Consider the following 14,540-nt stretch of genomic DNA (forward strand, 5'->3'; position numbering starts at 1 on the left):
AATTGGATCAATTGTATGCCCTCCGACAATTTAACATCTATCTCGTTCAATTGTATAACGTGTGTCTGATTGTGATGACTGTATTCATACCTATACTGTATCCTCTGGCCTGAGTTCTCCTGCTCTTCGTTCCGAGCCTGGAGACAGAGAGAGAGAGAGAGAGAGAGGTTGCAGAAGCGACTTTCCACGGGTGATCGATACGTGCCCCTCACCACAGGCCCCTCCTCAGCTCTTTCGCTCTCTCTCTCGACTGATTCCTCGCTATTTAAGAATGTCTTTCAGGGGCTGTGGCCCATTTCTTTCAATTAATGTTTCCTCCAGGCAGCCGGCCATTAGAAGTCCATTAAACCCACGTCCCACAACCCAGGGAGAGTCATCGAGCCCCGCGCAGCCGCGCTCCATCTTCTGATAACGGGAGCGGCCGCTAACCCGCCGCTAGGAAATAATTAACCTTTTAAATCGTTACTTTGGAAATGACTTTTTGTCTGTGTGGGGGAGGGGGGGGGGCGACTCATTTCGTTTTCACACTTTATTTATTTCAACGTTTTCCCTGCGTTGGTTTATTTGCTTTTTACTTGTTTTTATCCTGTTATCTATCTATCTATCCATCTATCCATCTATCCATCTATCCATCTATCCATCTATCTATCTATCTATCTATCTATCTATCTATCTATCTATCTATCTATCTATCTATCTATCTATCTATCTATCTATCTATCTGTAGCAGGGTGGATTATCCCTGCTTCGTGGGAACGGGTGTGCACCGTCACTGGGTAGCGGGACACAGTAGAGCTCCGTCTGACTGCACCCTCGTCTTTGGGCCTGGAGCGTCAAACTGGAGGCCGGCAGTGAGAGTGGATGGGGCCCGGGATTTACCAACCTGGTCCGGTACTCTGGTCTTCCTCGCCTCTCCGGGGCGGTCAGCAGTACTCCCCAACTTGCTCTCACGTCCCCCAATACCTCCGTAACCCTCCCACACCTAGTGACTGATAGATGAATAAATAGATTTGTTACTCCCGCAAGCAGTACCCTCCCTTGATGACCACTAGAAACCTTAATGACTGTAAGGGGAAAGTTGGATAGGAAGGGGTTAATGGTATTAACGTTACCCACACCAAAAGAGTTATTCATAGGCTCAGGAATGGACACGCACACAGAACTCCCATCTAATTCTTTATCGTTAATGGTACTGGTCAGTTACAAAGATTTAATGGCAATGGGTCAAATAGAATGGAGTCTTACTATTACCCAATTTGTAACTCAATACCTTCTAGACACTTATATTATACACCAATGTGCTTGACTCATCACCCACGTCTGGGTTAGTACCAGGGATATTACCTCTCTCAGGCTTTAATTATATGGTAGTGATAATACCTCTCTAAGGCTTTACTTATGATACCACCGGTCAGTAACCTTCCCGCAGGGGAAGGGTTAATTAGATGGGAAATTATTATTAAAGAACAAACACGTTATCACACTCAAAGAAAATGAAAAAGGTGGGCCCACTTTACCAAAACAAAAGTCCTATACTAATGCCAGCATGTAATGTTTATGGGGTACCCCTATGAACTGTAGTTAGCAACGTTAGCTTCACCCGTAGGCCGCATCACACTGTGTACTGTGCAATAAGATCCTGAGCACCGAAGCTCTTATGTACTCAACCAAGATGGCGGCCTCGCCGCACCACCACTGTCCGGGTGGTAAGATGGCGTCGAACGCTCTCGTCACGGGCGCTAGCAACCGGGGCTGGAGCAGAGGGAGCAGTAGCGGGCTGAGAGCGTGTGCTGGGTGATGGCGACCTCTGCTGGACGGGACAAACTCCCGTGCTAGGCTGAAGACAGCCGGTGCAGAGCAGATGCAGAACACCGGCGAAGACAGGCGGTTGACGGCCGGTGCTGGGTCGACGCGCGACAATAATCTGGCCCTACCTTAACTGAAGCTACTCTGTGGGTCCCAGACAGCCCTCCTGCTAGCCACAACATACAATGACGCAGGGTGCCTCTAAACACCGGTCCTCTTCAAGCCACGCTGGCTGGGCACCTCACTGGAGGGGATATCTGTAACATAAGCCAACACTTGGCTATACCGCTTGTCTTCTAGGATAACTCGTAGTATCACTAGGGTTGTTCAGTGGGGACATGCAACACGCTACTACGCTTATATTTCTGATATAACCCGTAATATACTCAAGTTCAATACGTTCACCCGTGTGGTCCACAACGGGGCTCAATGACACGTCCTTCTCGGTTCACGTTCAACGCCGAAGAGGCTGGCCCTCCTCACTTCCGTTCCCGTTGACTTGCTTCCTTCTCTGTCTCTCTCGTACGCTCCGCCTGCCACCGCCGCCCCCTGCTGGTACCGCCAACTAGCCCCACAGGAAGCACTGGGTGGATATAATATGATTCAGTTCACTGTTTATAATCCATATTCCAGCCGGTGAGAGAAGCAGTGGCGTCGCGTGGGTAAAATAACAGGGGAAGCCAAAAAAAATTATTAAAAAAAAATTATTAAATATTTTTATTATTATTATTATTATTTTGTTTTTAAGTCAAGCAGTCACCATGTACACTACAGTATGGCTCGGCGGCCAGTCAAACTTTCTTAACAGATTGCAGAATGGGTACAATACAGTACGGCTCAATACACACAATTGTATAAGGGGATGCAGACCAGAGAAAGACGTTTGTCTTGTTTACAGGGTCCCCCATTTTCAATTCATAGTGACATTTATGACATACACAACATACATGACATCAAATATACAGTACTGTTACCCATATATCCTGACAGAGTATATACATATGATGGGGAGGGGACTGTACATTAGGAGGGGGTGGGTGGGTGGGAGAGAAATATACATACGGCCGGGAGAGAATATGACTGTCTATTAGACAAACGTGACAAGACAAACGTATTTCTCTGGTCTGCATCCCCTTAACAATTGTGTGTATTGAGCCATACTGTATTGTACCCATTCTGCAATCTGTTAAATAAAGTTTTCATTCATTCATTCATTCATTCATTCACGTGTCTGTTGCGCGGCGCGCCCAGCCATCAGAGCGCTCCTACTGTAAAATGCGGAAGCAGCCATTTCAGCCTCAGTTTTACTCGTTTATAAAAATGATTTAAAATGTTTATTAGCAACGCCAAGCTTTCAAACCCCGCCGCATCTGTGTGTGAAACCCTAATGGAACGCTGGGTACCTTTGACATTTATATCCGATATATTTTGGACCCACCGCTAGCTTTTAAGCAGTGCTTGATGGTGCACATTAACCTGGCTACTACGGAGGAATAAGTGACTGCGTATTCCAGCCCCTGTCTTGCATTGCAGTCATGAAAGGGTCTACAAGCTTGCCTGATAACGTTAGTTAGTCAGTCAGGCTGCTCAGTGCTTACCTGGTCAATAATGTGGTCCTCCTCTTGCCAGATAGATTTGTTAAATCATAATATCCACAGTGATGTGCTCTGCTGGTCCTCAGTAAATGTCCCGCCGGCGAAAATAAGTTGCTATTAAAGTGCTAAATGTTAGATACACTAATAGAGGATTCGAACGTGCCCGCTCTGTTAATAACATTTTCAATCAATCCCGCGAGGGGATGATGTTCAGACATGTTTGTAGTAGACTACTAGACTGAGTGACGCCAGACAGTTTTATACTACTAATGGGATGTCACGTTAGGTAGTCAGGTGGAAACGTGAACTTCTGACCTGCCCCGCCTCCAGGGGGGAAAATATGCTGAGTGTTTTCCTCCCAGCTCCGTTTTAAACTTTTAGGGTGTGGCAGTCAGCTCGAATCTGATTGGCTAGGATCGGATTTGGACTCTATAATGCTGGAAGCCTGGAGAAAGAGACCTACCCACTGCCTCTCTCCTATACTAGCTGCAGTGAGCACAGTGAGTCTGACAGTGTGTTAGAGGGAGTGAGAAGGAGAAGAGGGAGACATTTAAAAAAAAAATATATATATATATATATATATAACACAGATGAAAAAGAATGTAAACTATATTAAAAAAAAATTATATATATATATTTTTTTTTTCATATTTCATATTTGATATGAATTTATAGGGAGGCATGGCTTCCGTTGGCTTCCATAAGGATTCGCCACTGGAGAGAAGGAGGAACCCGCGTCATTGTTCGAGGGAATATCAATGGAAACTAGTTAATATGTCTTTGTGCACAAAGGAGAGATAAAAGGCAAGTCAGCACTTCTGAATAATAGTCACATATTCAGGGTGCTACATTTCCCCCCACTTTGAACTTGCTAAGTCCTCTGCAAGTTAATTCAATTAAACACCAACCAATGCATGCATGAATACGGTCCTGAGACCAACAGTTTCACACATAGATTGACAGTCTCACACATTAGGCCAACAGTTTCACACACTCCTTCATGAATTGTGAACACTGTTCAACAAACACACTCTTCAGCACGTAGTCCTGGCGATACCGAGCGGGTAGCCGACCTCTGGTGCTCCTCTGGGGCCGGGTGGGTTCCACTTCCCCCACCTCCGACTCCGTGTCGGATTCTTCAGTGCCCGTTGGCGGGTCATTGACCACAGCCTCGCCCTCCGGGGCCATCGGTTGCCCGCCAGCGGCACCCTTTTCGCCCCTCGTCTTTGCCGTCCTCTCCCGAGGGGTCCGACTCCACCTCTCCTCCCTCGTCCGGCGCGTCTTCAGCGACGACCCGAGGGGCCCGGGTGGGTTACACGCCCTGGGACCCGGTTCCCGAGGACGATAGCCGGCGGGCTCAGCGTCTGTCCCAGACGAGCTCTGCGAGCGCGTAGGAGCCCTCCGGCGGACCCGCGCACGCCCTTCCCGATCGGAAGTTAGGAAGGAACGGGGCTTGAGCTGGTCCCGATGTACAGTCCTCTCCGGGCCCCCTTCTTCGGGCCGGACAACGAACACCGGCGTCCCCTCGTGGCTCGGTGTAACCACCGGATAGGGCGTAGGTTCCCCCCTGGACTTTCGGTCGTGGATCCGCTTCGCTGTGGCTCCCGCGGCCTTCGCAGCAGCCTTCCGTCGCTCCTTCTCCGTAGGTACAGCCTCTGGTTCTGACCGCATCGGGATGCGCGTCCGGGCGCCAGCGCTTCCGTCGGGCCGGCCGCAGTGGTATCGAATCCTACGAATACTACGGCACGCTACCACACCTCCCTCCCCAGACCAATGTCTGGCGGTCGCCAGGTCGGACGACCCGCCGGCTGCTGTGTGGGTGGCATCCTGTACTTGTGGGAGAGGAACCTCACCGCCCGGTGCTTCCGTCGGGCGTGGTTCTCCCATCACGCGGGGGCACTCGCGGCCGATATGGCCGGGCTGTTGACAGGTGTAGCAGATCAGTCTCCCATCCTCGCTCCGGCGGGGTAGTCTGCGCGGGGTAGAGGGCACGTCTCCCCTCCGTCGGCTTCCGGCGAAGCCTCTCTGGGGCGTGTCTCGCTCCTGTTGAAACGCCTGGAAGAGCTGCTCCAGGCGCGTGCCCAACTGCTCCTGGCCGGCGAAGAGCTGTCAGATGGACTCCTGGAGTGCGGCTATGTCCAGAGGTGGCTTGCGTCTCTTCACGGCGACGCGGTGTATCACGCCCCGGGCGGCACCCCTCGTGGGGGGCAGGACCACCTCCTCTTCAGACCAGTCGATCGCCGCCTTCAGTACCTGGGGAAACAGCCGCATCCCGTCCTCCCTCATGTACTTCCGCATTTCTCGCCTCAGGGTCTCGTCTCGGAGGCCCACCACAAACTGTTCCTGCAGCAGGGCGGCGGTGTCGGTGACCTGGGTGGGCGCCCGACGTCGTAGGCGACGAATCCTCTCTAGCAGGTCGTAGGCGAATTGTCTCACAGTCTCCCCGGCGGCCTGCCTCCGGTCGTAAAACTCCCCCAGGCGGACACCGACAGGGGCCTTGTCTACATAGGTCTCTTCGAGGAGCGCGAACAAGGCTTCTGTGTCGGGGCCGGTTCCCTCTGTCAGGCGGCGCACCGTCTGTTTCGCCTCACCTTTCAGGTGGAGCTGTACGACCTCCACTTGTTCCTCCGCCGGCACTCGACTGGCACGGAGATGGGTCCTCATTGCCTGGATCCAGTCCTCCACAGGCAGCTCTCCCCTCTCTTTTTCTCCCCCAAACTCACTGCACTTTCGCTCTCGTTGGACGTACACAGTGGAGGGGCTGGGGCGGGGTTCGCCGCCGTCCCGGTCGAGAGCGACCTGAGTCTTCTCCAGGGCCAGGGCCTGTCGGTCCAGCATGCTGGCTTGGCGATGGGCTCTGGCCGCCAGGGCCTCCACCTGTGCGGTCAGTTCCTCCATGTGTTCGGTCTCCTCTTTCTTTACCTCGGCGACTTGCTGCTTCAGTAGTGCCGCCTGAGCCCGACACTCCTCCTGCAGCTCCTCAAACTTCGCCGCCATCTCCTGCGCGGCGTGGGTCCCCTCTTCGGACATCGTGGGTCTCTCTACGGGTCCCGGTCAAGGGAGTAAGTTAGGATGTTGATCCTGTTTGTGACGCCAAATGTAGCAGGGTGGATTATCCCTGCTTCGTGGGAACGGGTGTGCACCGTCACTGGGTAGCGGGACACAGTAGAGCTCCGTCTGACTGCACCCTCGTATTTGGGCCTGGAGCGTCAAACTGGAGGCCGGCAGTGAGAGTGGATGGGGCCCGGGATTTACCAACCTGGTCTGGTACTCTGGTCTTCCTCGCCTCTCCGGGGCGGTCAGCAGTACTCCCCAACGTGCTCTCACTTCCCCCAATACCTCCGTAACCCTCCCACACCTAGTGACTGATAGATGAATGAATAGATTTGTTACTCCCGCAAGCAGTACCCTCCCTTGATGACCACTAGAAACCTTAATGACTGTAAGGGGAAAGTTGGATAGGAAGGGGTTAATGGTATTAACGTGTCATGTACGCAGGTCTGATAATAACAACTGGAGGACGGCACATGAGCAAAAGCAGCCCCTCTCAGTAAATATGTTCAAAATCAAGGTCCCAGGTGTAGGTGAAAAAAGACACAACACAAGACGTTTTCCAAATAGTAAATTATATATTGAATGGAGGTAGGGGTTTAAACCTCCTCCATGGTGCACAGGGGAAAAGGTAGGGGAGGACAAACAAGACATATAAGGCAACTCAACCCAGATAGACAAACCTTGAGGCTACTGTACTATGTGGCCGTGTGAACATCAAAGAGCACACGGTTCCATACACAATGTGCAGAAACAGGCTGGCACCATCATCAGTCCATCAGGTCTATGGCAATAGGGCTAACTGCATATCCATACTATATGAACATACCCACATATATATATATATCCACGCAGTGGCAAACAAAGGCAACCTCATACACTGAGGTCACTGGAAAATGACACAATGAATGAATCCCGACGTGTGTGTGCTGTCAGCTACTTGTGCACCCGCCCCTCTTGATGTGATTGCCATCAGCTGTCCTTCATCAGGCAATCAGCACCCTTCAGTATAGGGACGGGCAGCACCTGACAGGAAGAGAAGAAGAGATATCATTAGCTCTCATGTTCACACACACACACACACATACAAATGATACTAATCTGATGTTCACATGGTCTTCCAAATACAGTAATAATGATAATGACCAACCCACGTACGTCACAAACGTTACCCACACCAAAAGAGTTATTCATAGGCTCAGGAATGGACACGCACACAGAACTCCCATCTAATTCTTTATCGTTAATGGTACTGGTCAGTTACAAAGATTTAATGGCAATGGGTCAAATAGAATGGAGTCTTACTATTACCCAATTTGTAACTCAATACCTTCTAGACACTTATATTATACACCAATGTGCTTGACTCATCACCCACGTCTGGGTTAGTACCAGGGATAATACCTCTCTCAGGCTTTAATTATATGGTAGTTATAATACCTCTCTAAGGCTTTACTTATGATACCACCGGTCAGTAACCTTCCCGCAGGGGAAGGGTTAATTAGATGGTAAATTATTATTAAAGAACAAACACGTTATCACACTCAAAGAAAATGAAAAAGGTGGGCCCACTTTACCAAAACAAAAGTCCTATACTAATGCCGGCATGTAATGTTTATGGGGTACCCCTATGAACTGTAGTTAGCAACGTTAGCTTCACCCGTAGGCCGCATCACACTGTGTACTGTGCAATAAGATCCTGAGCACCGAAGCTCTAATGTACTCAACCAAGATGGCGGCCTCGCCGCACCACCACTGTCCGGGTGGTAAAATGGCGTCGAACGCTAGGCGCTAGCAAGCGGGGCTGGAGCAGAGGGAGCAGTAGCGGGCTGAGAGCGCGTGCTGGGTGATGGCGACCTCTGCTGGACGGGACGAACTCCCGTGCTGGGCTGAAGACAGCCGGTGCAGAGCAGATGCAGAACACCGGCGAAGACAGGCGGTTGACGGCCGGTGCTGGGTCGACGCGCGACAATAATCTGGCCCTACCTTAACTGAAGCTACTCTGTGGGTCCCAGACAGCCCTCCTGCTAGCCGCAACATACAATGACGCAGGGTGCCTCTAAACACCGGTCCTCTTCAAGCCACGCTGGCTGGGCACCTCACTGGAGGGGATATCTGTAACATAAGCCAACACTTGGCTATACCGCTTGTCTTCTAGGATAACTCGTAGTATCACTAGGGTTGTTCAGTGGGCACATGCTACTACGCTTATATTTCTGATATAACCCGTAATATACTCAAGTTCAATACGTTCACCTGTGTGGTCCACAACGGGGCTCAACGACACGTCCTTCTCGGTTCACGTTCAACGCCGAAGAGGCTGGCCCTCCTCACTTCCGTTCCCGTTGACTTGCTTCCTTCTCTGTCTCTCTCGTACGCTCCGCCTGCCACCGCCGCCCCCTGCTGGTACCGCCAACTAGCCCCACAGGAAGCACTGGGTGGATAGAATATGATTCAGTTCACTGTTTATAATCCATATTCCAGCCAGTGAGAGAAGGAGAAACCCGCGTCATTGTTCGAGGGAATATCAATGGAAACTAGTTAATATGTCTTTGTGCACAAAGGAGAGATAAAAGGCAAGTCAGCACTTCTGAATAATAGTCACATATTCAGGGTGCTACATATCTATCTATCTATCTGTGGCTGTCTCAATATGTCTGTGTGTCTCAGTATGTCTGTCTCAGTATATACAGTATGTGTCTCTGTCTGTCTGTCTGTCTGTGTGTCTGTGTGTCTCAGTATATCTGTGTGTCTCTGTCCTTCTGTGTGTCTCAGTATATCTGTGTGTCTCTGTCTGTCTGTGTGTCTCAGTATATTTGTGTGTATCAGTTAGGGGTGTAACGGTATGTGTATTCGTCCCGACGCCATACGGAGAATACGCTGCGCGTCGCCAACACACACACGCCGCGCATCGCCAACACACACACGCCGCACGTCGCCAACACACACACACACACACGCCATGCATCGCCAACACACACACACACACGCCGCGCATCGCCAACACACACACACACACATGTCGCCAACAAACAACAACAACATTCTCCCCCGCCGGACTCACGCTGATCAAATAAAAAAAATAAACATACTTTTCCTGACTGATCATCTGAGCTCCTCTCGACTCCAGTTGAACTGCTATTGTGTTTAAATCCAAATAATCCTCTGCCATTGTTGTGTAACATGTCATCTGTTCTCTAGTATTCAGTCTTGTGCAGTTAAATCCTCTCTAGAAGTGAAAGTGAAACTTACTAAGCCTATAAGTTGTTAAAGGGGCACTAGGCAATTAATTTACTCTGGATGCCTGAACACAGAGTGACACCAGTATCACTGACTACCACGGCAAGCCTATAGACAATTATTCTATTTAATAATAATTATAATAATTATCATAAATATAATATATAAATAAAAATAAATTAAAAAAAAGTATTAAAAAAACAAATTATATTAATAATAATAAATATATTTTTTCTGTTGTACCGAACTCGTACCGAACCGTGACCCTAATACCGAGGTACGTACCGAACCGTGGCTTCTGTGTACCGTTACACCCCTATCAGTATCAGTATATCTGTGTCTCTGTCTGTCTGTGTCTCAGTATGTCTGTGTGTCTCAGTCTGTCTGTGTGTCTCTGTGTGTCTGTGTGTCTCTGTGTCTCAGTATATCTGTGTGTCTCTGTGTGTCTGTGTGTCTCTGTGTCTCAGTATATCTGTGTGTCTCTGTGTGTCTCAGTATACGTGTGTCTCTGTGTGTCTCAGTATATCTGTGTGTCTCTGTCTGTCTGTGTGTCTCAGTATATATGTGTGTCTCTGACCTGTCTGTAATAATATAATCTAATAATAATGACGTCCATTTATATAGCGCTTTTCTAGACACTCAAAGCGCTTTACAATGTAGGGTGGAAATTGCCTCCTTCACCACCACTGGTAGCACCCAACCTTGGGCTACACAGGCTCAATGGCTACCATACACTGGCACCCGGCACACATCACACTACACAATGGCTGAACGGCTGATAATTATGATAATTATGATATTATTATGAATTATATATATCTGTGTGTCTCTGTCTGTCTGTGTGTCTCAGTATATCTGTGTGTCTCAGTATAATATTATCTGTGTGTCTCTGTCTGTCTGTCTGTCTGTCTGTGTGTGAGGTTTCATTATGGAAGGAGAGGATCAGAATTATCATCATCATAGACTGGAGAAAGCTGGGGCCCTCATTCATCAACGTGTTCTACGCACAGATTTGTGCTTACCCTGTGCGTACAATCATTTCTAAGCAAAGAGTGGGATTCATCAATTTCAACTTGAACTTGACTTCGTGCTTATATTTACGCACAGCTCGGACCATGCGTACCTGGCGCCCAGTGGTAGAATATATTATTACAACAAGGAAATGAGCTTCTGTGCATAATAACACTGGATGTTCTGTATGAACCGTAATTCATTATAGTTCATTGTAAAATAGCAACAGTAGTGTAATTATGTTCAAAACCCTATAAATAGCATTTGGAATAATAGATCTTTCTCTCAGAATGAATGCAGCATGGTTTATATAGCGTTATCGGAATATACGGGGTGTAGGCTACTGACTGACTGCGCTCCGCGTAGCTTGATTGATTGATTGATTGAAAAGTTTATTAACAGATTGCAGAATGGGTACAGTACAGTACAGCTCAGTACATACAATTGTTAAGGGGATGCAGACCAGAGAAAGACTTTCGTCTTGTTTACATCAGGGTCCCCCATTTTCAATTCATCATAAATCATAAAGCTCAACTCGTTATTATTTTGCGCACAGACCGCCGAAACACGGGAACGTTTTGATTATATTTAAAAGGCTTTACGTTAAACGAAACAAGTGGAATTTCGAAGCTGTAAGCAGAATACAAGTCATATGAATATAGTGTTCTTCCCCCTTTTTACTGTATACAGTAAGAAAGAATAGAAAACGCATTGCAATGACACCAGATAGTGGACAGACTATGTATATGATGGGATTCAAGTTCATGTATTGAAAGGCAGGCTACATCATACATGCAGTGAGATTCATTGTTCTTGTATATGCTCTCGTATTATTGTTTATATAGGCTACCCAATACTGACATCAAAATAGATTGTAGTATGCCTCTAGAAATCATATGCAGCAGGTAGAAAATTGACGGGAGATCCATCGCGATTTGGAATAAAATTGAGGAGAACTTTAATCCCTGGGTATTAATCAAACAACACGGGAAAAGGCAGTCATATTCCAGCGCGGTCTTTATTAGCCGACAACAAAATAGATGCCTCTAAAAATCATATAGCCAATCGAACACAACTAATAAAGGCATTCATATTACAGCACGGTTATAATGACACACAACCAACGCCAAACAGTGGTCAACGAACGGTCTTTATTAGTATTTTGAGCTGTCCAGGCAGAATTGCAGCAATGGTCTTAGGGAGCCGTTGATATCTGACATCACCGTTTACAAGTCCGCCTTTTATTTATCCCATAATACGCGATAGTGTCTTCTTGGTTCGACAGCAGTGAACAATCTTCGTGGAGTTTCTCAGAGTTCCGCTCGGGTCAGTCCATTATTTCACATCCCATGGGGGGTGTTTCCTCATTTTCATGACCATATATGGATAATCATGCACGAGCATTGACGGTAGAACAAAGTGGTATTCATCAACACGGAGGAGCATAGAGCCTGCGTACGCACGTGTGATGAATCCCGACTTCCCTGTGCGTACACTGGTTCTACATTCCGTGCTTACGTGTGGAAATAGAACATGTTCTACGCACACATTGATGAATGAGGGCCCTGGTATTTAATTCAAATGGTCAATCTCCAAAACATACTACATCAACCGTTTCTGTGTTCCAATTGTTAGACCTAATATAGCCATCTGTAACTCCTCCCATTCTTTCCCACAATTCATCATTCCATAAGAAGAGGGAGTGGCCAATCACACTTTTAGTCCAATGAATTTAAACTAGCCCCTCCCCTCTCCTCTACAATGCTCAGTATTGCTCTCTAGTGGTTTATATCTGAAATTACATTTGACACCTATCTTCTTTCCCAGAGCTTCAAAGGTTTAAACATTTACATTATGGATCCACATTTTGACTCCGGCCATCTGTTGAAAAACAAAGGATTGGCTCTGTTGGGACCTGGATGATTTGAATCTCTTTAGAAACCTGTTCCTGTCTTTAGTCACCTAGAGCCTTAAGTAACATATAATTTAATAATCATTATTAAATATACCTCGTAGACTAAACAGGTAACAATAACAATAGGAACACAGACTAACTGGGTAAACTAAACAGGTACTAACACTGTGAATAGATTAAAATGTACCTCATGTATCTCAGTATATCTGTGTGTCTCAGTATAATATTATCTGTGTGTCTCAGTCTGTCTGTACCTGGGGGTCCACATCTCAGAGGATCTGACATGGTCAACACACATAGACTCAGTCGTAAAAAAGGCGAAGCAGCGCCTCTACCACCTGAGACAGTTAAGGAAGTTCAGAGTATCTGGGAAGATACTCCAGTCCTTCTACTCAGGAGCTGTAGAGAGCATCTTGACTGGAAACATTACTGCCTGGTATGGAAACAGCACGGCACAGGACAAGAAGGCCCTACAGAGAGTGGTGCGCTCAGCCGAGCGTACCACGGGTATTGCACTACCACCCCTACAGGTTCTATACAACAAGAGGTGCAAATCCAGAGCCTGCAGAATAATGAAAGACCCCCACCACCCCAACAACAGCCTGTTCCAGCTGCTGAGGTCAGGCAGACGCCTGCGAACCCCAGCTACTAGGACAGAGAGGCTTCGGCTCAGCTTCTTCCCCCAGGCCATCAGAGCCTTGAACACTGAACTCTCCACACACAAGCACACATGAGCACACACACGACACACACACTGTACACGCTCACACACTAGCAGCCACTTTAACATGAGCAAGCACACACTCATGCTGCACACGCCCACACTTATGGCCACTAAGGAAAGGTCACTTTAAAAATAGTATAGTATAACCTGAGATTGTATAAAATAGCAATGTACAGAAAGACCCAGTGCCTCATCCGTAGCTAACAGTGTATGCACTACCACAGGACCTAGCATGTCCTCCATGCTCTGTAAATAACTTATGTACAAATACCGATATGCCCTACTATGTTACTGTTTATTGCACAATGTTGTTTTATTGGATTCCATTGTGTTATTACTGTATTGCACATCGTTGCGGGCAAGACCACCCGCATTTCATTGTATACTTGTATGCCGTGACAAATAAAACTCTTGACTTGACTTGACTTGTCTGTGTGTCACTGTATGTCTGTGTGTCTCAGTATAAATGTGTGTCTTAGTATATCTGTGTATCTCTGTCTGTCTGTGTGTCTCAGTATATCTGTGTATCTCTGTCTTTCTGTCTGTGTGTCTCAGTATAACTGTGTATCGCTGTCTGTCTGTGTGTCTCAGTATAACTGTGTATCTCTGTCTGTTTGTGTGTCTCAGTATATCTGTGTGTCTCTGTCTGTCTGTGTGTCTCTGTCTGTCTGTCTGTGTGTATCTGTCTGTCTGTGTGTCTCAGTATATCTGTGTGTCTCTGTCTGTCTGTGTGTCTCTGTCTGTCTGTGTGTCAGTAGGTCTGTCTGTCTGTCTGTCTGTCTGTCTGTCTGTCTGTCTGTCTGTGTGTCTCTGTGTGTCTCTGTCTGTCTGTGTGTCTGTCTGTATGGCTGTCTGTCTGTGTGTCTCTGTCTGTCTGTGTGTCTATGTGTCTCTGTCTGTCTGTGTGTCTGTCTGTCTGTGTGTCTGTCTGTCTGTCTGTGTGTCTGTCTGTCTGTCTGTCTGTCTGTCTGTCTGTCTGTCTGTCTGTCTGTCTGTCTGTCTGTCTGTCTGTCTGTCTGTCTGTCTGTCTGTCTGTCTGTCTGTCTGTCTGTCTGTCTGTCTGTCTGTCTGTCTGTCTGTCTGTCTGTCTGTCTGTCTGTGTGTCTCTGTCTGTCTGTGTGTCTATGTGTCTCTGTCTGTCTGGCTGTGTGTCTCTGTCTGTCTGTGTGTCTATGTGTCTCTGTCTGTCTGTCTGTCT

General features: G+C 47.7%; 1 protein-coding gene across 1 annotated transcript in view; it reads left to right on the forward strand.

The window, feature by feature from the left end:
- cspg4 (chondroitin sulfate proteoglycan 4) overlaps positions 1 to 14,540 on the forward strand; it is a 215,774-nt gene that overhangs the window by 178,204 nt on the left and 23,030 nt on the right. The gene's annotated exons all lie outside the window — the stretch shown is intronic.

The sequence above is a fragment of the Notolepis coatsorum genome, assembly GCF_963971535.1.
Source record: "Notolepis coatsorum genome assembly, chromosome: 6".
Taxonomy (NCBI): Eukaryota; Metazoa; Chordata; class Actinopteri; order Aulopiformes; family Paralepididae; genus Notolepis; species Notolepis coatsorum.